Source organism: Nomascus leucogenys, chromosome 7b (genome assembly GCF_006542625.1).
Source record: "Nomascus leucogenys isolate Asia chromosome 7b, Asia_NLE_v1, whole genome shotgun sequence".
Classification (NCBI taxonomy): Eukaryota; Metazoa; Chordata; class Mammalia; order Primates; family Hylobatidae; genus Nomascus; species Nomascus leucogenys.
In genome coordinates, this window is record NC_044387.1 from 109,150,286 (window position 1) to 109,174,367 (window position 24,082).

General features: G+C 40.1%; 1 long non-coding RNA gene across 1 annotated transcript in view; it reads right to left on the reverse strand.

Annotated features, from left to right (window-relative positions):
* LOC115836101 overlaps positions 1-24,082 on the reverse strand; it is a 469,594-nt gene that overhangs the window by 90,180 nt on the left and 355,332 nt on the right. The gene's annotated exons all lie outside the window — the stretch shown is intronic.

Sequence of the window (24,082 nt, forward strand, 5' to 3'; positions counted from 1 at the left end):
ATGTGCAGCCTAGATCCCACGCGTGCACAGTGCACAATAGGGCTTGGGTTCCTATGAGAATCTAATGCTGCTGATCTGGCAGGAGATGGAGCTCAGGCCGTAATGCTCGCTCACCTGCTGCTCACCTCCTGCTGTGCAGCCAGTTTCCTAACAGGCCACAGGCCAGCACTGGTTCACAGCCAGGGGTTGGGGACCCTTGCTTTAGACCCTTTCACCTAAGTACCAAAAAAGACACAGTAATTTTGTTTAAGGAGTCCTGAATTTATTAGAATATTAGAAGAGAGTATTTTAGATACTAATTCTTAATGTCGTTTTTTCCAGATTACTTTAAGTTTTGCTCAGGTGCTTATATCTGTAACCATTACATTAATTGAAATATGTGTAGCATTATATCTCAGAAAGAGAAAAATATTAATAGAAACAATGAGACAATGGATCATGCACTGAAAAATAGATTTATGTGAAGAAAACACATTGATCTCAAAAAGGACTTTCTAAGGTTAATTTTTTCCTACTTAAAAAAAATCATATTGTGAAATAAAGAAATGGTATTGTCAGGGTTGGGAAGAATTATAAGTTTGGATCATAGACCTTTCGATAAATTACTAACATGAGTAAAGTTTAGGTTGGGTGCCCCAGAACTGTCCTTTTTTTTTTTTTAGCTTTGAGATGTAGTCTTACTCTGTTGCCCAGGCTGGAGTGCCATGGCACCATCTCGGTTCACTGAAACCACCACCTCCCAGGTTCAAGCGATTCTCCTGCCTCAGCCTCCCTAGTAGCTGGGATTATGGGGCCCTCCGCCATGCCCGGCTAATTGTTTTGTATTTTCAGTGCAGATGGGTTTTCACCATGTTGGCCAGGCTGATCTCGAATTCCTAGCCTGAAGTGACCCACCTGCCTCAGCCTCCCAAGTGCTGGGATTAGAGGCGCGAGCCACTGCGCCTGGCCTGCAACTGTCCTTTTGTCCTTTGGGGAAATCTTTATCGTTTCCTGTGCAACGTCACCCCATCTTCTCCTTCCCTGTGCAGCGTTACCCCATCTTCACCCAGACCCAAGGCCCAACCTCCCTTCCCTATGCAACGTCACCCCATCTTCTCCTTCCCTGTGCAGGGTCACCCCATCTTCACCCAGACCCAAGGCCCAGCCTCCTGTCACTCCTCTCCACTGTCCATCACTCCACTGGGATTTCCCTTTGTGTGACAACTCGTGCTACAAGCTTTTTGCCACTGTCTTTTTCATAGAAAAATCCATGCTCTTGTTCCTTATTTCATATTTATCTTTCTACTCACATAAGATTATACAATCATTTCTTGAAGTCAGGCCCTTAACAAAGGAGTAACTAAAATGGCTTTCAGACCCTGGAAATACCAGAGAAGGCTTTTTGCCTTTCGCTTTTTTTTTCTTTATATCAGCCTATCTGTCCTGAAGCAATATAAATGGCCAGCATTGTTCACGTACTCCAGCATTCCATTCACGCTTATAGATCTGATATTCGGAATGAAAATCCCACTTTCCCCCCAGTCACTTGATCTGTAAAAGGTGAGAGGAAACTTCAAAGTGATTGCACTGAGCTTCTGTGGCTTTTACACAGATATTAGAGGAAGCTGATTAAAGGGTGATAAGTACTTTCAAAGTTTCAAATGTGATTTCTATTCTAAGCCCATATTAATAAGTCATTTTTATATACTGAACAAAACTACAGATGTGGCTAGAACAAAGAAACATTTTAGACCAAAGCTCATGTGTTTATCCAAGTGCCAAATCCCTTTGGCTGGACTATTTGTCCTTTACAATGCCTGTGATAAGGACCAGAGTGTTTAGAATAGGACATTTATGTGACGAGTCTTTCACAATTAATTTGAGCTTAGCCACACCAAACATAAACCATAATAGTATTCCTGGAAAGGAAATGTATAACCATCACAAATACCAGAGTTTTTAAGACAAAATAGTTTAATCAGAGTCAGGGTATCAAAAACACAGAGACAAAAGTTGAAAAATTCCCCAGCGATTTAAAAATAATTTGTTCATTTGGCCTGCAAAAAAAAAAAAGCACTTGTTCTGAAATTCATACATGCCAACATTATGCCTAAAATACAGAAGAAATAGAAGAAATGAATTGAAATCCATTGACTCTGTAAAAATTGAGATGACACTGGCTGGATTGACTGTTAAATATAAGATTTTGGTACTTATCGGAGATGATGGTGAGATTAGGACTAAAATGGGACAATAGAAATATTATGGGGAAACGTTACATTACCTGAAGTTCTGAAATAAAAACATTTTGGAGAACATTAATCTGGCACAAAATTTTATGCATGTTAATGATAAAACGGCTTTTCAATGTTAACTTACTGGAAAATAAAATATTCTGTTTGTGAATCAGTGGTTAACGGGTGTCATGAGGGAGCTGTTAACCTCTAACAGATAGGCTGCAGGTCATCTGAACGCAAGCAAATCCCATCTAGATCGTGGAGAAAGCAGGGTAGTGGGAGGAATGGCACCATAGAATTAAATGTTAAATGCTTGGAAAACTAAATAAGACAATAATTCTTACAAGCTACTTTCAGGTGAGAATCCAATTACAATACCATTATTACGAATACATTTTCCTTTTATTAAATGGAAATAATTTTAACGAAGCAGTGCCTTTCATTTTGAGCCTCATCGTGCAGCTTTGTGCAAAGTGGCCTAGGGTGTCAATAAATAGGAACTAAACGTGACTACGTTCTTGAAGGCCAGTGAGATCATCTACGTAAAGAAAAGGCAGAATGTTGGAAACGGTCATTTTATGATAATGATTAAAATGGTAACTTTTAATTATCCACACTCCCTGCATATTTAAGAAGCTAATTCCTTTCAAGAATTAGGCCTTGAGCTACAACAGAATAAAATATAAAGCTCATTTTGCTTTTTCTAGTAAATTACAATGGACTAGAATGTAATATAAGCCAATATTTTTAAAAAATCAGTTATGTTGTCTTTCTCCAGACCTGCCAATCAATCACAGAGAAATAGTATGTATTCTTCTCTCTCTGATTCCATTGAGTCTAGATAGTTTTAAAGGCATTTACATTAGATCTTCAGGGCTCCATACAAGTTTAAATAACTTATTTGCTGCCACAAAAAATTAATTTCATAGATATTCTAAGTAAATGTCCATGTTTAAACAGCTTCACATTTTTCTCTTTTTCAATGACTTTAATTCTTGGACAAAACTTATTTCTCTTTACAAATTCATTTATGCATTCATAAAAATTCAAATATAAAGTTAAAGTTTGGGATATTTTAAAATTTTCTTTTCTTTTTTTTTTTTTTTTTTGAGACAGAGTCTCGCTCTGTCGCCCAGGCTGGAGTGCAGTGGCGCGATCCTGGGTCACTGCAAGCTCCGCCTCCCGGGTTCACGCCATTCTCCTGCCTCAGCCTCTCCCAGTAGCTGGGACTACAGGCGCCCGCCACCACGCCCGGCTAATTTTTTTTTTTGTATTTTTTAGTAGAGACGGGGTTTCACCGTGGTCTCGATCTCCTGACCTCGTGATCCGCCCGCCTCGGCCTCCCAAAGTGCTGGGATTACAAGCGTGAGCCACCGCGCCCGGCCGAAATTTTCCATATCTTATAATTCAGGGCAGATGTTACGGAAAAGTATGGAAATAAGCACTTAAGCCAACAAATTCTCCAAAGCAGCCATTCTACTCTGTGTATTTTCACCGGAGCCTGTGGGGAGTTCCAGATCAGAAAACCCGATTTATCTGTCATTGCTGTTGTCTTGGGGAACCAGGATCTTTTGCAAGTTTAAGACCCAATGAACTTCTTATATTTCCCCAAAGAAATAAGATTGAATTTTATGTAAATATACATCCGATGACATTTAAGCTTACCTCATGTGCCACAAAAATTATAAACTAGGGTCAAACACAGATATTACTTTTTAAAAAGGGATACATATTCAAAATGAGCCAATACTTTTTTCTCAGAAAAATAGCTATTGCAGGAGAATTCTAACAAAAAAGATAAGGTCTTATTTCTTAAAACATTAACATTTAGACTAGGAAGCATCCCAGGACATCTCAGAGACAAGGGCGGCTCACCTGAAAGGTCATTCTACTGCCAAGTTTTGGATTACAATTGAATTCAGCTTTTGACCCCAGAAATGAAGATAAATGGTGGACTCTCTGCATGATGTTAACTTATATTTTTGAAGAAAGTCTTGTTATTCTTTTAAACTTTGTTCTGTATAGTGCACTGGCTCCTTTAGCATGTATCTTAAATTAGCTTGTTTATAATATTCTTTCTCTCTCTTTCCCTCTCTTCCTATTAAAATGAAAACAAAGTACTCTGAAAAATTAGAATGAACTACAGCCTCATTAATGTATATGTGTGTGCATATTGCATCTGTGAATGAAAATTTGTAATGAAAATTAATTGAGAATTTAAGATGAATACTCAGTTCATTATTACTTTGGTTTTAGCTTTTTTTCTAGAATCTCCATTTATAGACATAATAATTTTCTTTTTACAGGATACAGTCTGATTTCTACCATTCTCTTGCTCTTAAAAAATTATTCTCTCAAAGGTCAATAATGACATTTTAATTACCAAATATAGTGACTGTTATTTTCATTGATTTCCTTATTATTTTCATTGATTACTTGCAGCATTTGAAACACTTGCCTTCATTCCTTTTTGAAACATGTCTTTCTCTCTTTTCTTTCTTTGTCCTTCCTTCCTTCCTTCCTTCCTTCCTCCTCCTCCCCTCCCTCCCTCTCTTCCTTCCTTCCTCCCTCCCTCCCTCCCTTCCTTCCTTCCTTCTTTCCTCCCTCCTTCCCTTTCTTCCTTCCTTCTTTCTTCTTTCCTTACTGCCTGTCTTTAGCTTACTAAGGGCTTAGAAATTTGAAGCCCAGCAAACCAACAGTGATACCTACATACCAGTTGTGCAACCTTGAGCAACTTGCTACCTAACCTGTCTAATCAGTGTGTTGTCAGCTTGTGATGTCAAGATTGAGCTTAAATGCTTAAATGCTTAGCTTAAATGCTTCTGTCAATTGAAAAAAATATATATATAAAAAAATGGTAATAAGTGCAATAAAATCGTGAGTGCTGAAGCCCTAGCCACTCTTGAGAAGTTCTCAAACTAGGTAGATGGTGGGAGGCCTGGACACATCGCCACAAACCAGGTTCAGGTATGGATGGGTCTCAGCCCTTTCTCTCTCCTGGAGTCAGTGGCTGATTTTCCAAATAGATATCATCTTGTGAAGGTGTTGCTACCACTGCAGATGCAGAAATAGCCATGAACTAGGGCCGAGCACAGTGGCTTATGCCTGTAATCCCAGCACTTTGGGAGGCCGAGGCAGGGGGATCACTTGAGGCCAGGAGTTTGAGACCAGCCTGGCCAACATGGTGAAATCTCATCTCTACTAAAAATACAAAAATTAGCCAGGTGTGGTGGTGGGCACCTGCACTCCTAGCTACTCCGGAAGCTGAGACAGGAGAATCACTTGACCCTGGGAGGTGGAGGTTGCAGTTTGCCAGGATTGTGCCACTGCACTCCAGTCTGGGTGACAGAGCCTCCATCTCAAAAGCAAACCAAAAAGCCATGAAAACAGTTTTCTCATCTCTTCATGCTGGGGACTTGAGAGCTCTCTTTCCCTCTTCCTTGCTCTGCATGTGGAATGTTGCGAAATCTTGCCCTTCTAGCTGCCCTGTGTGCCCCTCCGTAATTCTCCCGCCACCATTCTCATAGCTGCCCTGTGTGCCCCTCCGTAATTCTCCCGCCACCACTCTCACTACAGGGCTCACTCTCTTTTGCCACAGCTACTGTGGTATCTTCCATATGTTCCCTTTCCCTCTAATCTTTCCAGTCTTGAACCCAACCTCTCTGTGGCTGCCAGGTGTCAAGAAAGAAAACTCCATTTAGGTTGTTCCCCTACAAATCCCACCCCCACCTGCCACCATCGGCACTGCTCTAGTGACGACTTCTGCCAGCATACCACCTTTCTTTCTTGTTTTGTTTTTTTGAGACAGAGTCTCACTCTGTCGCTAGACTGGAGTGCAGTGGCGTGATCTCGGCTCACTACAACTTCTGCCTCCCGGGTTCAGGCAATTCTCCTGCCTCAGCCTCCTGAGTGGCTGGGACTACAGGTATGGACCACTAAGCCCAGATAATTTTTGTATTTTTAGTAGAGACAGGGTTTCACCATGTTGGCCAGGATGGTCTCGGTCTCTTGACTTCGTGATCCGCCTGCCTCGGCCTCCCAAAGTGCTGAGATTACATGCGTGAGCCACCGTGCCCGGCCGCATACCACCTTCCTATGCTATGACCCCCACCTGTTTTAGCATCTTATCTACTTAGTCACTCATTGATTTCATTTAATATCATATATATATGTACTGAGGGCCTATTGCATTGTCTATAGTTATAGTAGTGACACACCTGAGCTCCCACTTCCATCTCACTTACATTACAAAAAGGAGGGGTTAATGACAAACAGCTAAAAGAATAACAAAGCAGGGTGATGCAATAGAGGACGAATGAGGAGAGAAGGATCCATTTCAGATAGTTAGCCAGGGATGGCCTTTCTCCAGAGCAGACATTTGAGCTAAGATCTGAATGTAAACAGGAAGCCGACCAGGGTAAGTTTCAGCAGAGGCTTCCGGGCAGAAGGGAGGCAGAAACAAAACCCCAGTGCAAGGCAACGCAACACACTATACACGCTCAGGCCAAAACTGGATTCCTGGCTGATGCATGACTCTTGCTTTGCAATTTGTCTACATTAATGCTATTGTTCATGATGGTTTCTCTCCTCTAACCCTTTTTGTTAAAATCCATTCGTCAAGTCCTAATTCGAATGCAACCCTGAAGTTTCCTTTTTTCATCAAAATTACATGCATTCTTCCTCTCCATTAAGACTTGTCTCATTCTTGGAGTTTTATATTCTGTCACTATGTACTTATCTGTGTACTCAGCTCATGCCCCTAGCAAAGTGTGTGTTACCAGAGGACAAGATTTAAAATAAATTATTGGTTTTTGTTCTGCATGGAGTCTGATATAATGTTTTAAGCACAAGAATTTTTCAAAAAGTATTTATGGAATTTGAGAAAATGCACATTTATTTAAACATCAGACTACAGTTTGCTAACATTTTGTCTGCATTGATCATGGCTTCCAATTACCCTCTAGAAAATGTCCACACTGCCTCACAAGGATGCAGGGCTTTTGTGATCTGACGTCCACCTTCACGTTGCAGCTTCAAACTTGTTTACGCTGGGCTTTATTTCCCTGTTATCCAGCTATGTTTAGCTATTTTTATTTCTCATAATGGAGCATACTATCTGTCTGTATTCACCTTTGCACATGCCATTGAGTCAGCTTGGACTCACCGTCCACTCCCAGCCACCACACCTCCACCTTCACCATTGCTCCCGCCTGGGCGGTAGCCTAGGACTTCCTATGCCAGCACCAGACCCCCCTAGAAAGCATTTCTTTTCCTGTCTCTGCCCACATGTGGATTAGCAGCCCACCTTATGTATTTCCTAAAGCCTCATATTTATCCCTATCCCAACATTGAAGAAAGTGTGGTGATATACTCATTTATTTACTTCTCCTAAGGCACCACAAGCTTCTCGAGGTAGGAAGTTAACTAAGTTCTCCCTCTCATTCCCAGTGATAGCACGGTTCCCAGCATATAGTGAGTGTTTAATAAGTATCTTTGAAAGAATGAATGAGCTGATCAATCATGAATTCCTCAAGAGCATCTTCTATAGGCCACTGCATCCTTGCTGCCTGGAAAAGTGCTTGATTAATCATGAATTCCTCAAGAGCATCTTCTACAGGCCACTGCATCCTTGCTGCCTGGAACAGTGCTTGATTAATCATGAATTCCTCAAGAGCATCTTCTATAGGCCACTGCATCCTCCCTGCCTGGAAAAGTGCTTGATTAACCATGAATTCCTCAAGAGCATCTTTTATAGGCCACTGCATCCTCGCTGCCTGGAACAGTGCTTGATTAATCATGAATTCCTCAAGAGCATCTTCTGTAGGCCACTGCATCCTCGCTGCCTGGAAAAGTGCTTGATTAACCATGAATTCCTCAAGAGCATCTTTTATAGGCCACTGCATCCTCGCTGCCTGGAACAGTGCTTGGGTATATGGTCAGCACTCAATAAACATTTGTTAAATAGAGAAATAAAATATTACAATTATGACTGTCTATTTTCCTCTGTTTTTTCACACTTGTGCTGTGTATTTAAGGGGACTGACTAGGCTGAGGTGAATAGACTACAGTGCCTTCTCTCCAGGAACTCAGGATCTTGTTGAGACACAAAATACTTTAAATATGACAAGCCGATAATATCAACTGTTTATAGATAACTCAGAACTCTAATAGACTTGAAAACTACATAGTGGAAACAGCATAGAACATGAATTGAAACAAAACTGGATTTATTTATGATATGATTGTCTAATTACATTTTACATTTCTCACCTTTGGTGTCAGCCAGTGTAACTGAGGATATTAACGTATTTTGGATTTGGAGGACGATGTGCCTGGAAATATGCTAAGGCACTTTGGTATCTATTCTGTAGTCATTGGGGCAACAATAAAATATTAAATATTCTTTCCAAAATTCAAATGTTTGTATTCGTAACATTTATTCCTGATGCTGTATATAAAGTATAATGCTAATTAAACTCAGTCCCTGCTCTCCAGTGAGCATTTTTGCTTTGGGTTATAATTGGAATAGTCTCTATTTCTTATGAACTATGGATTTATCCAGTGAAACTTCCTTCAGAAATTATATAAGGCTGTGAGGATGCAGAACTCACTGTAGCACCAGTATCATTTCTTCCTTAAACATGAATTATCATTTAAATTTACTTCTTAAACAATGCTTTTCATGAGTGAAAAACGGCATATGTCATATGGATAAAGAATCACCAAATGACATCGGTGTATCCAAACCATTTAGGAAAGATAACTTGAAAGTACTGGATTAAGTCCAACGCCTGAAGAGGAGGTGGATGGTTTCCATAGTCCTTGACACTGGAAATATGTCTCAATGACATTATATGTTTTCTCTCTTTAGTTTTCACTTCATTTTGATCCATCATTTCATGTGAATTAAACAACAGGAGCAGGTGGTATGGAAGTCCTGAGTTAACCACATTCTTCTCTATGACATGTCTTAAGTTTCACGAGTTTCGTGTGTAAACTCTTTTTGGCAGACCCTCTGGATACTTCGTGATGGCAAAAACACATCTTACTCGGGTAAAATGTTCAGGGTGTTCCTCGAATCTGAATAATAAAATGGCATGGAGATGAAGTACATCAATGACGCTTGGCAGTACAACAGTCAGAGTGTTTTCAAGGTATTCCTCCTTTAAAAGTAAGCACGTTAAGCGGAAAAGAAAATCACATGTAAATATGCGTACTCCATGTGCTGGCAGGTGTGAACTCGTGAGTGGTGAAAAGGCGGGCTTTGTGTAACCAACACATGTGGGTGATGTGGCAGATCTTGTGGAGTGAGCTCAGGGCTGGGGCTGGCAGGGAGGAGCAGCAATAGGTCTGACTTGGCGCCATCACCGAGGAACACGCCCTTGCTCCAGGGCATCTGTCAGAGCTCCTCAGTGGAGGCAGCACGATTGTCCTTGGTGTCTGCCTCCTGGCTTGCACTGCGGGTCACAGGCAGTATCTCCTCTGGCAACAGCTGCTCGTCCTCCCCTGAGCTCCAAGTATCTCCTGTGAGATACTTGCCTGTCGTGCAGCCCAGTTTTCTCCTGGCTCTGGTCTTACCATGCGCACTGTTTTCCCCTATCCTTGAGAAAAAAGGTGGATTGAATCCTCTTCCTGGTGGCAACACTTGTGACAAGAATTTCACCACGTACTTCGGGGGCTCTTGCCCAGCACCTTTTCTACTCCAGCAAGTGGTGGGACTGTCTTATGAGAAAAGAACTATGTTATTCATCTTGTTAGGTGGGTAGAATATGTCTTGGAAGTACAATCAACACCTGCAATATTCTTAATTTTGTCAAAATCCCCAAGGCTTGACACTACAAGGTATAGAAATCTAGCTTGGCACAGGCTGGGCGTGGCAGCTCACACCTGTAATTCCAGCACTTTGGGAGGCCGAGGCGGGAGGATCATGAGGTCAGGAGATCAAGACCATCCTGGCTAACACGGTGAAACCCCATCTCTACTAAAAATACAAAAAATTAGCCGGGCATGGTGGTGGGTACCTGTAGTCCCAGCTACTTGGGAGGTTGAGGCAGGAGAATGGCGTGAACCCAGGAGGCGGAGCTTGCAGTGAGCTGAGACCATGCCACTGCACTCCAGCCTGGGCGACAGAGCGAGACTCTGTCTCAAAAAAAAAAAAAAAGAAAAGAAAAAGAAAAAAGAAATCTAGCTTGGCACCAAAGAACTAATTTCTAAATATTACTTTGCCATATATAAAAATTGGGCACAATTATAGTACTCTTCAATATTTTATGTGAGGATGAGCCATTTACATATAAATGACTTAGCATAATGCTTTATATGACTAATGTAGGCCAATACATGTAGTTACTATGATTGTTGTAAAATATTATATAACGATTAACAATAGAAATTCCAGGCAAACAGACATCAGGTGGGACCTATACTTAGTGTCACCCTCTGAGATTAGAGAGTCCAAAAGTAGAGAAACCTTGCACTGTGTGTTCCTCAGGACAGATCTGTGGTCCCAGCTTAATTATTAGTTAATAGCACATCCTTCGACTCTCAAGTCTCAAAGTTTAGATGATAAATTTAAAGTTTTCTCTCCTCCTGGAGGACAGAATTGAGGAGTGTGGCACTAAGAGAAAGTGTCCAGGAAATCTGATAACAAAGACAATATCTAATTATCCTCATGGATATTCAAGCCAAAGCAAACTGGGCTGCTGTTTCCATCAGCAAAGTGATTACAAATGAGCCTGTGATCATTTCAGGGGTCTGGATGTCCCACACAGCATGTGTGTATGTAGGCAATTGCCCTAAGGAATGGTGACGGGGTTTGGAACAGGACTTTAGTCCACAACTTAGAGAAAGACCAGGCCACAAAAGCAAGGCACAGGCAGGTTTCATAAGGGCAAGAGCTCTAGGAATCCATCAGGTCAGAGGCAAAGCACAGAACACCCAGAAGGTATTTAATTTAAGTGTGTTAACTCCTTCCATTCTCTAACCTGGAATTTGGCATCAGTCTTCATTTCCAGTCCTGTTTCTGTTCCGTACATCGATGTCACCTTGCCCAGGCATTTTACTTCATCAAAACCAAGGCTCCTGGTTTTTAAAATAGGAACAAGAATACCTGCCTCACTGGGTGATTGTGCAGATAAGATGAAAAAAGACAATATGCACACAGACTCTCAGGGGCCTTAGCAAATAGGAAGAACTCATTAATGTTACTATTATTCTGGTGATTATGAAAACTGTAATTTGAAATGGAGTTTCATTTCAGGAGCAAAGCTAAACTCCAGCTCCCCTCAGTGGGATTCAAGTCTGTCAGTCATTTTCTTGGTTCTAAGCCACCTAATCTGGAGCATTTTAAATTGCTCATGCTAATTTGAGATATGTAAGGTGGGGTGAAGCTTGTGCAGAGAGAAAAAGATGCTTGAGGTATGGGTCAAAAAGAGATGTAGAAGGTAGAAAATAATACTCTTAATCACTCTGACACATGCCCTTGATAGCATTTGTCTTCTAGGGAATCTGGTCTATTCACAGGATATGTGTGTTACACTAAATTACCAGGTTTGCAAGAAAGCTGAGAGATAAAGAAGGGCATATTTAAACATTCTAGAATGGCTATTTTGTTTCCCAGAAGCATAATCTATGTGACAAATTTATCTATTTTAGTAATGTGACTAATTTAGCTAGTAAGTTCACTTAATGAAATTAATAGTATCATCTTGAGTTTTAGAACAAACTTTTTCACTTCCTAGAGAAGGTACAAATAATACGAATCTGGAAAGAATATATTCCTGATACAAAATTTACTCCAGTACATGTACTGACTTCACAGATTAAATTCTTGCCATTAAGAAGTTTAGTTGAATCTCATTTTCCTCTGTGACGGTCAAGCTGGTGATAAGTCAACAATAAAATAGAATGGAGCAGCCGTGGTTGACTGGTCGCCAACAGACTCATAAAACATCCATTAGTTTTTGCCTATTGCCTGGAAAATCGAGTGAGATCTTTAAAGCCATGGTTCCAAAGGCTTAAATAAAGACACAAGGAGAGAATTAATTATCTTTAGAGTTAAGTACTTCGCAAATACACGGTAACATTCAGTGTTGCTTTGGATCAATCAGTGTAGTTTTGGATCAATCAGGGAAGTCATACAACACCACTTTGAGACAGGCCAGTTACTCCATTCTTTTTCTTGTTAACAGTAAATTCCTTCAAGACTACATATTTAAGCTTCATACTAAATGTAAAAATCTTTGAACCCAAATTTGAATTTGGAGCAGAATTGGTTTAACAGTCCTTACCAATGACCAAAATAGAGCTATTTGGTCAATAAAATCCAGTATTAACCAAACACTCATGGCTATTGTTGTCTGTGCCCAGCTCACTCCCCCATTTCTGGGTATTGCCTTGCATTTCCTTAGTGTATTTACATGTTACAATAACAGGAGTTGTTTTTAAATGATGACCTTATCTCTCTGGCCACAAGCAATTTGCCCAGGGATGGACACCTGATTCAAATTAGTTCTTTCCATAAAAATGTTACATTGGAGCCAAGAAAGATTTTATTGAGTGTCTTTCCAGAAGACTGAACAAGAACACGTTAACTTGGAATGATTGCAGCCATGCTTCCAGCCATGTGAACCAAGAAAAAGATTCCTCCAAGCTTGGGCACACACAAGAAAACAGATGTAAGATGACGATACAGCCTCCTTCTTATGTCTCTGCTGTGTTCATTTTATTCCTGATACTCTGTGGCTTCCCTTCCCTTCATTTTTCCTGTAAAGCTCATGTAATCTTCTATTGAATGTTCTTTACTTAAAGTAGTTGGACTGGATTCATGTTTCTTGCAACCAGAAGAGTCCTAATCACTAATGCATGCTGTGATTATGTTGAGTACTTGGAAAAAATCATTACAAACATTTGCCTTTGACAAAGACTTTAACGATCTTTTACCTCTATTTCTAAGGGATATTAAGTGAAAAAAGATGGTGTATCATTAAATAGGATTAAAAAATTCTGAGTTGAAGAAATCTAAACCTTTTTTTTTTTGCTGTACTTAGTGCTTTAAAATGCCTGTGTATTGTAAATTTCTAAGAGCTCAGTGTATTGTATAGCATTTTGCACCTTTATGTAGTCATAGAACCATTTTTCTGAGGAACATCTTCAGAATAATATTTCATGAAAAATCCTGTGGAATATGCTGATTTATCCCAACTGCCTAAAAAGGAAATGAAGGCCATGTAGTTTTGTTTCCCCTAACCCACCTCATAGAGGAGAACCTGGACTAAAATCTAGATTTCCAGGTTCCCTTTCTCGTTGCTCTCCCTTCACCGTATGTTGACTTTGATCATATCCAACAGGCATGGGAAAGTGATACGGTTTTCCTGTGTCCCCACCAGAACCTCAGCTTGCATTGTAGTTCCCATAATCCCCACATGGTGTTGGGGGACTCGGTGGGAGGTCATTGAATCATGCGGGTGGTTCCACTCGTGCTGTTCTCGTGACAGGTCATTGAATCATGGGGGTGGTTCCACTCGTGCTGTTCTCGTGACAGGTCACTGAATCATGGTGGTGATTCCACTCGTGCTGTTCTCGTGACAGGTCATTGAATCATGCAGGTGGTTCCACTCGTGCTGTTCTCGTGACAGGTCACTGAATCATGCGGGTGGTTCCACTCGTGCTGTTCTCGTGATAGTGAGTGAGTTCTCACAAGACCTGGTGGTTTATAAGGGCTTTTCCCCCTTTGCTCGGCACTTCTTCTTGCTGCTGCCCTGTGAAGAAGGATGTGTTTGCTTCCCCTTTCGCCATGATTGTAAGTTTCCTGCATCCTCCCCAGCCCGGCTGAACTTTGAGCCAATTAAACCTCTTTTCTTTATAAATTACCCAGTCTTTGGTATGCCATTATTAGCAGTGTGAGAATGGAGTAATACAGAAAGTAAACCATATAGAAATGGCTTTCAGTACACACACACCCCTGTACATATTGCAGTGACTTTCCATACACAGGAACTGTCCCTGGGAGTCTCTGCAGGGACAGCCAGTGAGAGGAGCAGAGTGAAGACTCAGGGGGCAGCATGTCCAGGTTATAATGCTTGTTTGGCTTTCTTTTATTTTTTTAAATTTATTTTTATTTTTTTAACTAATTTATTTATTTTTGAGATGGAGTCCGGCCGTGGCTTTCTTTTAGTGTGTGACCCTACACAGGGATGTGACCTGGCTTGCCTTGGTGTCCTCATAATTCTGAATTAGGTGCCCTTATTCACACATGGCAAACATCAGAGCCAGAATCTCAAACAAATTCTGTGCCGTTTTGAAAGCAAGTAGCCTGTTGGTAAATATTTGATGAAGATCCAATATCTCTACTATGAGCTCACTAGTGTCCTAACTACTCCCGATTAATAAAATGAGGGGAGAGGAAGGGATTTTCCAGGTAATATCCAACCCCGAGTTTACTTTTCATCTAAAATCTTTATAAAGAATCAAAGGAACAATTTTGTAGATCGTAGAGTAGTTTAAAAAATAGAAAGAAAAATATATCCTAAACATGGTTAAAGGTGATAATTTTCAAAGGCATGCCATCAGAACAGTCAATGTGAGAACACAGACAGTAAAACACTGCCTTCATGCTTCCCCACACTCTCAACAGAGCAGCCTATCATATTATTCATTGTCAATGTTGAATTTATTTTGCACAACACTTTGCATAAATCTATGACTCGTAGTGGTCAAGCTGTGTCTGAATCCAAGCGGAAGCATGGAGGTCATCAGAGATTGTACGTTCTCTGAGAGCAGTGACTGTGCTGTACACACGGGGCGATTCCCACCATCCTCACAGTGGAATCGGCCAGTGGGCTTCTGAGGGCTACTAGTGCCACATAATATTTACAAGTATTTAGAGGATTAGAAAAATGACTTGGTGTCAAAAGAAGTCTCAGAAACAATGGGTGTATCAATTGGAGCAGTAGTCCTCACACATTTGCGCTGTTATGCCTGTTATATGTTGTATCCTATGTACAAGCACTGCTGTAAGAGGGTGAAGAGATCTGAGGCACCTTCGTCCTTCGGGTGCCTGAGCAGGGTTGTGAGACTAGACAGACATGAGCAGCCTCATTTATATAGCCCAGAATGCTGAACCAATTGTTCTATGTGAGTGCCAGCATGTGGAAAAGGCTGGGGAAGCATTGAGTTAGGTTTTTTGGTTACCGGAAATAAACACTGTCCCTTGATAAACTGATTTTTTAAAAAGTGAACTCATAGCTGATAGTTCCAACAAACCTACACAGGGCTGGTGCCATTTTCAAAGGGCATTAGGGTTCTTTTAAAAGGGATAGAGTCCAGTTGGTCGTAAGTATCCATATGGGTACTACTTTGATTAAACAAAGCTAAATAGGATTTTAGGATATTGTCTGTAATTATTTTCTTCTGTTTTGATTTGATTAGGTTTGTTTATTTTACTTAATTCTCAGAACTTTTAATCTGCATTATAAGCCATACAAGAAATATATGTGAGTTTCCTATATATGATCAAAAACAATAGCTACTTGACCACTGAGACTTTGTTCAGAATTCAATTCTAGGAACTAATGTGCTATGAAGCACATTTTTGGTAAACTTGCTTCATAATTAAATTTTCTGAAAAGATTTGCTCTTACACATTTCAAATGTGTCTAAATAAAATAAAAATCAGAGAGATGTAAAAGAACCAAGATAATTTTGACAAGCAGTTGTAGATGATCAAGACTTTAGTTGGTAGTTAATTCACATTCACTTTTGTATTAGTTTAGTTTTTTAAAAAAATGGGTGAGAAATTGGAGTGAAAATGAAGAGAAATGAAACTGTAGGTGCCTGCTCTGAGCACCTAATGGTGGGTGCTCAGCAAATCAAATGGTTTCCATCCTTTGATTATGTAAATGATTACTGAACTCAGAGTCCGCCTGAAACAACCTACTGCTTTCCACATACATGCAAAATAGTAAGCGAATACTGGTGAGGTGACAACTAACACTGGCTTACGGCCCTCCGTGATTTCCCTACCTGCACCTGCGTGACGGTTAGCACTGTTCTCCAAGTCCTTCAACTCGGCGGCTGCTTCTGGGATATGCTTACTCCAAAATCGAGTTCTGTGTTCATTCCACCACCAGTGACACCTTACATGTATCCAATGTCTCCTATTCCCACGTACCAGCCTAGTTCCAGTCATCATTATCTGTCCTGCCCTTGTGTGGTGGTTCATTCACTAGTCTCTCATTGTGTCTCATCTTCTGTTAAAGTGAGCTCCAGACAGGAGTCAAAAAAAAAAAAAAAAAAGCAAATAATAGGTTTAAACATTTTCTTATTGTAAAGCTTTCAATCCTATTCCAACAAGATTTTTAAAAATTAGGGGCCGGGTGCAGTGGCTCAGGGTGGGGCGTGGTGGTTCACGCCTGTAATCTCAGCACTTTGGGAGGCTGAGGTGGGCAGATCACTAGAGGTCAGGCCGAGGCGGGCAGATCACTACAGGTCAGGAGATCGAGACCATCCTGGCTAACATGGTGAAACCCCGTCTCTACTAAAAAATAGAAAAAAAAATTAGCCAGGCACGGTGGCTCATGCCTGTAATCCCAGCACTTTGGGAGGCCGAGGCAGGTGGATCACGAGGTCAGGAGTTCGAGATCAGCCTGGCCAAGATGGTGAACACTGTCTCTACTAAAAATACAAAAATTAGCCGGGGGTGGTGGTGGTGCCTGTAGTCCCAGCTACACGGGAGGCTGAGGTAGGAGAATCTCTTGAACCTGGGAGGCAGAGGTTGCAGTGAGTCAAGGTCACACCACTGCACTCCAGCCTGGGTGACAGAGCGAGACTCCGCCTCAAAAAAAGAAAAAAAAATTAGAATCTTGACTTCTTCCCATGACTTGCAATGCCTTCTGTTCCTTGCTGTATCTCTCTAGCCTCCACCTATTGTCCTCTTCCCAGGACCTGTTCCAGGCCCCTCTCCTTGCTTTCGGAGGTTTGCAGGCAACCCTTGTCATTCCTTAGCTCGCAGAGGAGTCACCCTCACCTCTGTCATGCTCACGTGGTGCTCTCCTGTGTGCCTTGCTCTGTGTCCAGGTCTCCCTTTTTTCAGAAAGATACAAATTATATTGAATTAGGGTCCATCGTAACGACCCCATCTTAACTATTTCTTCTGCAATCACCCTGTTTTTAAATAAGATCCCATTCTTCTGGGGTTAGGGCTTTAACACAGAATTTTTTTCAGGAACAGAGTTTAACCCATGGCATTTGCTGTATGTTTGGCATTTGCTAAGGGGACTTGGGAGAAGCTCATTTAATGCCTGCATCAGCCCCATGACAGGTGTCATTATTTCCACTTTAGAATGGAGAAAATAGAGACTTCCGTAAGTTATGTAAATCACCCAGAGTTACACAAGTGGCCAATGCCAGATCCAAGAGTCAAACCAGATGTCACTGACTTCAAACCCAAGCTCTTAGAATGACATTTTGAAACTTCTAAATAAAATATTATTTTGAAGCAAGTTTCATCATGACATGCCTGAAAGTAGCAACACTTACTCTCAAAAAGTTATTATTTAAGCTGTAGTACAATAGGGAATCATAAACCAAAATGAGAAAAAAGAGGAGGAGAGAGTAAGCCCGGGCTGGAGAGATGGCGTGTACCTATTTAAAAACAATTTCTATGTGTTCCTCACGGTGTTTTCTATGGTTTCTCTGCTGCATAGGGATAAGTAGTAAATGGAAAGTAATATCCAGATTTGGTTTTCCTAAGTCATAAATCAAAACAAGCCCATCAAACAGAGACACAGGCTTACAAATGATCAGGCCATGCAACTCCTCACCTCAATCCCCCTGGCTCTTCTGTCATGTCATTTTTCAAATCTGGACCTGATAATTTATTCCTCTGGAATCACGTTTCAGATATGGGAATATACATAACATTACATCTCATTATAAAGGCCTTTCAAGGCTTTAACATCTATTACAGCGATGTAATCTTCAAATCTTACAAACATGTATAACTTCGACATGATCATATTATATATGTATGCATACATAGATTTGATTTTGGTGGGTCAGAAGTTTGCTAGCAATATCTTGATCTCTATTATATTTACTTTTCCAATATGTTTTACTCGTCTTATAGTTTTTAAGAATCCAAATTGGTAACCTAACTTGAGAATGTTCCCTCAACATCATGGCTTAGAAAAAAACAGCCTATATTAAAAGCTACTGAAAACAGGCTGGACGTGGTGACTCATGCCTATAATCCCAGCACTTTGGGAGGCTGAGGTGGGCAAATCACTTGAGGCCAGAAGTTCGAGACCAGCCTGGCCAAGATGGTGAAACCCTGTCTCTATTAAAAATACAAAAATTAGCCAGGTGTGGTGGAGTGCCCCTGTAGTCCCAGGTATTCAAGAGGTTGGAGGGGGAGAATCTCTTGAACCTGGGAGGCAGAGGTTGCAGTGAGCCGAGATTGCGCCACTGTGTTCCAACCTGGGTGACAGAGTGAGACCTTGTCTCCAAAAAGTAAAAAGTAAATAAAAAATAAAAACTACTGAAAACAAGAAAACTTAACTACTTGCTCCAAGAAATAGTTGCTCTTCAGAAATAAGACTGAGCCCATCAAAATAGCTCACTTATCAAGACTAATGGCTTCAGAAGTAAGACTGAACCCATCAAAACAGCTCACTTATCAAAACTAATGGCTTGCTCTTCACAGCTCACTTCAAGGTCCTCTCTTTGCTATGCCCACCGTCTAAAGCTATTATTTCACTATCTCTGTCCATCCCAGAAATATTTTGAGCCTTTTAAGAACCACCTTAAAAATCACACGTCCCAGACCCTGGGACAATATATTAATAAATATCTTTTCCTGACATCCCTCTTCAGGTAAACAGTACTAATATTATGTCAACGTAGTGTTCGCTTGTACTTCAGTCAGTGTAAGGAACTTAGCTTTTCTTGTAATAAATTTTTCTGGTGGTATTTGGAAGAGTCGGTGGTCAGCAGATGAGCATGCAGCGTCTGGACATACGTCTACTTCTGTTTGTAATAACGATGGTGGTAGCAACAGTATCTGTGGTAGTAGCAGACGTGGAATTAGAAGCCACTTTGACAATAGCAAGTACTTCACATGCTTTCCTGTTAAATTAGGAGTGTGAGACTCACATGATTCACACAATTAAAAAAATACTGACTCATATATGTTTTCAGATTCTCAAAATATAATACATTGAAAGAATTTTCTTCTGGACTCACAAGAAACTGTTACTATTAAAATACTAAACATGCCTGTGGATTCTTTTTTTTTTTTTTCGAGACAGAGTCTTGCTCTGTCGCCCAGGCTGGTGTGCAGTGGTGCGATCTTGGCTCAGTGCAAACTCTGTCTCCAGGGTTCACGCCATTCTCCTGCCTCAGCCTCCCGAGTAGCTGAGACTACAGGCACCCACCACCATACCTGGCTAATTTTTTGTATTTTTAGTAGGGGCAGGGTTTCACCGTTTTAGTTAGGATGGTCTCGAGCTCCTGACCTCGTGATCTGCCCACTTCGGCCTCCCAAAGTGCTGGGATTGCAGGCGTGAGCCACTGCGCCCGGCCTGCGTGTGGATTCTTAAGGTATACAGAGCTTATGTTATTCTTTCAAAATAACATATAATAGTATATAATAATAATAATGTAAGAATAATGTTTACATTATTCTTCTATTTTCTGGGATTTTTAGTGCTGGGTACTGCAGCTCACACCTGTAATCCCAGTACTTTGAAAGGCTGAGACAGGAGGACTGCATGAGTCCAAGAATTCAAGACCAGCCTGAGCCACATAGTAAGACCTCATGTCTACAAAAAATTAAAAACTAGCCATGCATGGTGGCACATGCCTGTAGTCCCAGCTACTCAGGAGGCTGAGGCAGGACGATTGCTTGAGCCCAGGAGTTTGAGGCTGCAGTGAGCTATGATTGTGCCACTGCACTTCAGTCTGGCTGACAGAGTGAGACTCTGTCTTTAAGAAAAAGATTTTTAGAGAAAAAATTGATGAGGTAGTGAAATTATGGAAACTCAAAAGAAGAATTAAAGTTCACTTAGCTACTATGTCAGTTAAATGCTCCGTATTTTAAAGCCCATGCTTACTATTCTACGCCAGATTGTCCTTTAATACAGCTTCGAAGCAGTAATTTACTACCTGAAATGACTATAGTAATTTTTATAAAATAACACATTATCACCTTTGTACCTTTCATTCTCTCTTAAAATAATGTACTGTTTTCAACATTTTTATTACTGCTTATTTCATGGTGAGGGCATGTGTTTGTGTGTTTGTTTCCTGACGCTCTCTCTGTGATAGGTATTAAGTGCCGTTCACTTTTGTATGTTTCACTGAATGGCGTCTGGACTACAAGGACTATATTTAGTCACACATGTTTGTTGAATAAGTGGATGAATGAATGAATGAGAGTCCTGAAAGCTTAATTAATTACTGAGAGCTTAATTGCAAAGTTCATTTGTTACTTAAAAAGCTGTCTTTAAACATTTTATACATAAAACATGTGTTGCAAACGCATTTTATTTCATAGTTAAATGTTTTCATATTGGTTTTCTCATCGTGGGCTCCTATATTTCCTTCACCTTTCTCATGCAATAGCATTTTGTTATACACATTTTCTTGAAAACTAGGCCCAAGCAGGGGGTCAGAAGAACAATTATGTTCTTTACTACAATAGAAGTGGGAGAAATAATTCCTAGTTCTGTTTTCTGATAGAACCTTCAGGGCAGAGTAAAATTCCTCCCGTTAATTTGTAAACTGAGCATAATAAAGCACACAATTCATGATGGTTCGAAGATTATTTTGCTTGTGAAACCAACATATCAACTCTTGTACATTTCACGTGAACATTACAGCACGGCCCAGGACAGGGCCTACAGCACTGAACAGCTGCCACTAGAGTCAGGAGAAACGGAAAATAACCAGCACGTTGCAACTGTGGCCAAACCTGGCCTGAATCTCTGTTGTACAATTAGTCTGCCCACCAAGAGCAGGGCCAAACAGTTTTATTGAGCCTAACCTCGGTAAACCAGTCTTATTGTTAAACTACTCCTGTTACTTGCCCTCTTTTGCCTCCTTCCCTGCAAAGAGCCTGCCCTGGGACTCCCACGACCTCTGAGGCTGGTGAAGCACTTCCTTGCTTAGTGATCCATCATCATACACACTTGCGTGTCTGCGTCTCCTGGGTGCAGTAAGGAGACCAGAACTTTTCTTAACCTTTAACTAGTACTTATACATTTGCCTTGCCAAGGTCTGCTTGCTGAATCCTTGAGCAAACTGGTGGACTTGCTTAAAGCAGCGTCAACGCCCTCCTTGGAGCCAGCTTCCTGTGGAAGTAAACACCTTGTGTGAGAAATGGGTACAATTGATTTAGGCCACCCTATGTCATTAGTGCACTCATGGTGCCCAAGTGAAAGATTTAAGGCGATTGACAAAATGCTTCAGTGGCACCTTAGTGTCCTAGAAGCACGGATAAGCCCAGCCTCTTTATGTCTCTTAATGCACTCTGGAACATTTCATACCTCTCTTGCTTCTCACAACAATCTCACAAGACTCAAGAGATAGATTATTATTTCAGAAATGAGGACACTGAGGCCTTTTCCCCATTTGTAGCCTTACAGACAGTATGCCTTTGGTTTACGTTTCAGAGCATTTTTATGATTGTAAAATTATTGTGCAGTCATTGTAAAATACTAAAAAAGGGTAAAGATTAGAATAAAATAAAATTCTCCTTAGCCCAACAAAAGATAAGGAGTTAACACTTTCATATTTGAATAAATTAATACATTTTTTCTTATAAAATTGCAGTTACATATTTTATTCACTTAATGTACCTTGAGCAATTTCTGGAATTTCTGAAATTCAAACCGAATTTTGAGAACCTGATGAAATAGTTAATGATGTAACACACCCCTGCCTAATTTAAGCAATCTACTAACTAACTGGCTGCAGCCATATTTTGTAAAGGACTCTTTGCTTAACTATGACTGTTTCTTCATAACACATTTCAGGAAGTAGAGATAACGGGTTAAAAGCTTGCACATGTTTAAGAGTCTTGATGTTAACTGCCATATTGCCTTTGGAGTGACTGGAAAAATTACGTTCCCAGTTCAACCATATGAAAATGCCTGTCAACGCCCACGTTGCCAACCCTGGATGACTTCGTTGTTTTGAACCTTTACCAATTTGGGATATAAAAATGACAGTAAATTGTTTAAATTTGTACTTTTTTGATGATCTGTGAGAATGATTTTACTAAATGGTCTATATATGTTTGGGTGTGTTTCTAAACTTTCTGCTGTTTCACACATTTTTGTTAATTTTTACATCATAAACATTTATTTATAATTATAATTTAAAATATAATATAGAATATTTGTCTTCATTCTATTTACTCAACATTTTCTCTATTATTCTATTCCACTTGTTGTTTCATGTGAATTCAGAACCGTTTTATAATATTAAAGAAAAGTCATTGGAATTTTTAAGCCATTAAACATGTTTACAATTTTGGGGGAATTAACAGCTATATATTTTGTACTTGTAAACTTAGGAAGACAAATTAATTCTACGATTACTCTAATATTTTTAGGAAGACAAATTAATTCCACAATTACTCTAATATTTTTATTATTAATCCCATAGTAAAGTAAAATTTTAAAATTTTATTTTGTAACTTTTTCCTGTTCCTTATGATTATACTTAAGGGCACCTTAAGTTCATCCAGTCTGTAGTTTTACATACTAGTTACAGTTTGAAATGTTTGAATTTATATCTTAGGACTCAACCTTTCTACTGAACTGCTGATTCATATTCCTTGGTTTACCTAACGTTATTACTTGGACATCAAATGTTCATCTAAATTTAAAACAAGACGAAAACCTGATTCTCTTTTCTGCACAAATAATGTCATTTCTTTAGGAAGTCTTCCTTGGCCAACCTAGTATACTCCTTCCACTCCACCCAACCCATTGCTATGGACTTTTACTCAGTTATTTGGCCTTGATTTTCTTCATAGTAACTTGATTACCCAACACATATAATTTATACACGTATTAACTGTCTCCTTTATACACATCCTTGAATACACACTACTTAAAGGTAGGAACTTTTGCCCTTCATATTTGTTGCTACAGCTCTTATAATGGTGCTTCCAAGGCAGTTGTTACTATATATGTATATATATAAAATCAATGGTTAAAAAATTAGTAACCCTATTTATCTTCCCGTTATTTCTAAACAATTATTTTCCTGACTTTTAAATTTGAACTCTTATGTCAATTTAAAATTTTAACGTCTACTTTTTCTTAATTTTTAATATTTCACTTTATTGTCACTTCTTCTTCAAGGCTGTCGTCTCTGATCCCCAGCCCCTCACTCAAGAAGAGTCAGCCCTCATTTTCTTGCATCCCCATTAGATTCTATTTGTATCACATAAGTTTGCACACGACTGTATTCCTTTTTAAATAAATGAGTTGTTCGTACATATACGTATGTACCAATGAATAAATAAAAGACATCATATTAGGGCTTTCTAGAGGAACAGAACTAATAGGATATATATATCATATTGGTTCTATATAAACATATATATATATATATGACTTTATTAAGTATTAACTTACACGATCACAAGGTCCCACAATACACAATAGGCTGTCTGCAAGCTGAGGAGCAAGGAGAGCCAGTCCAAGTCCCAAAACTGAAGAACTCGGAGTCTGATGTTCTAGGGCAGGAAGCATCCAGCACCGGAGAAAGAGAGAAAGATGTGGGAGGCTGGGAGGCTAGGCCAGTCTCACTTTTTCACGTTTTTCTGCCTGCTTTATATTCGCGGGCCCCTGATT